The following is a 2,947-nucleotide window of genomic DNA, read 5'->3' on the forward strand; positions in this document are numbered from 1 at the left end:
TTTATATATACATGTTGTTTTTCACATGAGTGTTTTATAAGAGTCCTGTTTTGGTGTACATAAATCATTGGCAATCGACCATGACACTATATCTGATGATAATATTACACCATGAAAGAATTCCTAAATATGATTGTTATTTTGTAATGTTCTGATACAGCTATTTTTACAAGTGAAGCTCACGCCCATTACTTACACATATGATATGAATAATAGTTAGTGTTAAAAGTTTTGTAACAAATATTGGCGCTTTATAAAAGGAAGTGTAACTTATTTAGCTGCGTGAAGAGATTATAACTTCAAGTACAATTATTACACGAAAAACTAAAAATAATTTAATATAAATCGTTGGCATCACGATTGTTATGATGTATATTTTGGTATAACAAATGAACTTTTAAGCTGTGATAATATTTAGTTTCACAAAATACTTGTTATGTAACGAATTTCAGAGTTAAGTAGCTAACTTATGATAACATGGTTTAGCAACAACCATTTATATGTCAAATATGAATCCATAAACATTCAAGCACATCAAAAGCATACTTATTATGCAATAAAAATGACGAAATATTGTAAAAGGTTATTTTTTACATGATAAATTGGAGAACACTTCGCAAACAACATGTTGTTCTGAAATTATATTATCATGGAATTTCTATGGCTTCTCACTGTATCAATCAGTTACACTACTGCCTTTATAAATTGGTGTATACACGGGTAGAAAGAATGTTTACACCAATAGTCACAAACTAACCAAAATGTGAAAGAGAGCACACAATTCGATAAATGCATTTGGAAGATATTTAAAATATCTTTGGAGTCTTCAAAAGATGTTCACGTTGCGATTACAATCACCGCGTGTGCTTAGCACTGATATGCCGTGAATTGGTGAAGTCATATCAAGAATCACAATTAATACCGTTGATATGCTCCTGATGCTCCTGGGAAAAACACTAGTACTAGCTGATCATTCTTCTTCCACGTGAGATGTCGTCATATTGAATGACGATCTACCAAATGGACAGTGGAAAATAGCGATGATAGATCAACTAGAGTCGAGTCATGATGGATTGATACGTTTGGCAGTTGTAAGACCTCCGTCAGAAACTTTAACCGTTGGTGTTTCGATAGAATCCATGCGTTGACAAAACGGATGAATGAACACAAAACAAACAAAATCGGAAAATCAATAAGTACACAACTAGAGGGGGTAATCAGGTGTTAGTCAAGATGGCGGTATCTATGACGAGACAATTTTTTTCGCCGTTTGATACCCTGTATTTCTTCTGTTTAATTTTTAAATGATGCTCACTTTCCAGCCAGAAATTCCGCAGCGGGTTAAGTTGAGGTATATAGCGAATATTGATACGAAAAAAACGCTAGTAACATTTCTTGCTGAAATGGCTGTGTGCGGTATTTACAAAATTAATACAAATAACAACGGGTATGAAACGGCAAAAAATACCTGTCTCGGCCTTAACTTTGTGTGTAATGTTTGACTATGGTATTGTAAATATGTATTGCATATAGAAACCGACTGAAAAAAATAACCGAACAATGTGTTAGCATGAGGTTTTCAAGTACAGGTCTACATTGTTGTCATTGTTTTTCGTGTATGTTATGTAAGGAAAACGGGATCGTGTGGTTGATAAAACTGGTATGTCTTGAACGTGCATTGATTTCTAAGTATTGTAATTTCGCACAGGTGAAGAAACTGGTTGTGAGTATGGCATGAAACGCAGTGTTCATGTATTGTTCATGTTTGGTTGATTTTATTGCCATGATCTTGTTGTGGTAGTGTCGCAAAATTATCACATGTATTTTCGTTGTAGGTACATGTTAAGAATGTTTGTCAGTTAATACACTAAAGATTGTGTTTATCTTGCATATTTTATGAGAAAACCCACTTTTGAAACAGTCGTTTATGTAGAAAGATAGCGTATTATTTTCGAGATTAGTCAATCGCTAACATACGTGAAAAGTAGATCGTTTATTAATAAGTTCACTATTTATTCTGTGAGTTAAACATATAAGTTTAGTAATTTTATAATGATTAGGTCTTCAGATTTCTTACAAATAAACGTTTCGCTATTTACTTTTCGTTAAATTTTGACTGTCTCCGGCAGTATGTTAACTTTTGGGTTTGAAAAGTCGTATGAAAAGAAAAATGTCAATTCAACAAAATGAGACATTTCTTTCGTTTGCAATTTGTGCTCGGAAATATCTTAAAATCTAATAGTTTTTACATTGCGTGACGTCACTTCACGTTTAAACGTCATTTGAGCAAAACGTAATTTGATCTCTTAATCAAAAAGGAGTACGCTACAAATGCTATAAAACGTATTTTACAGATATATATTTATTTAACTGTTATATTCAATAGCACACAAGGTGTAGCTCGTGATCGCATACAATACTGAATATAACAACTTATGATACCTTATTTACTAAAAAGTATATATTTTTATGACTTTGATAAACAGTGTTTTAAATTAACCACACAAGTACAAAAGTGGTTCCAATTGTTAAGAAAACTCTATTTATATTTTGGGTGTTAATTTTGCTTCGGTTTTCAAAGATGTTGAAAGTGACATAATTCCTGTTTCGGCTGTAAAACAAGAGTTAGCGACATTCATATACAGAATGGGAACGAAAGACCAAAAAATGTTGGTCGGACGGGATAACTTTTACAAACAGATCGTTGTTTATTTTTCAATTTAATTCATATACTCTACCTTAATATATATCATGTCGAAAATTGTGATTGGGTTTATAACAATTTAGTATAATGTCAAACAGATTACAACTTGGGACCGACAGAAGGGCAAGACCTTCTACAGCTCCATAACATTACAAAAAATATAAACAGATTAGTTTCTCGTGATTACTAAATGCAAATGATAATATACTTATGTCAAAATACTAAAACTGTAATACACACTTA

The sequence above is a fragment of the Dreissena polymorpha genome, chromosome 4 (genome assembly GCF_020536995.1).
Source record: "Dreissena polymorpha isolate Duluth1 chromosome 4, UMN_Dpol_1.0, whole genome shotgun sequence".
Lineage (NCBI taxonomy): Eukaryota > Metazoa > Mollusca > Bivalvia > Myida > Dreissenidae > Dreissena > Dreissena polymorpha.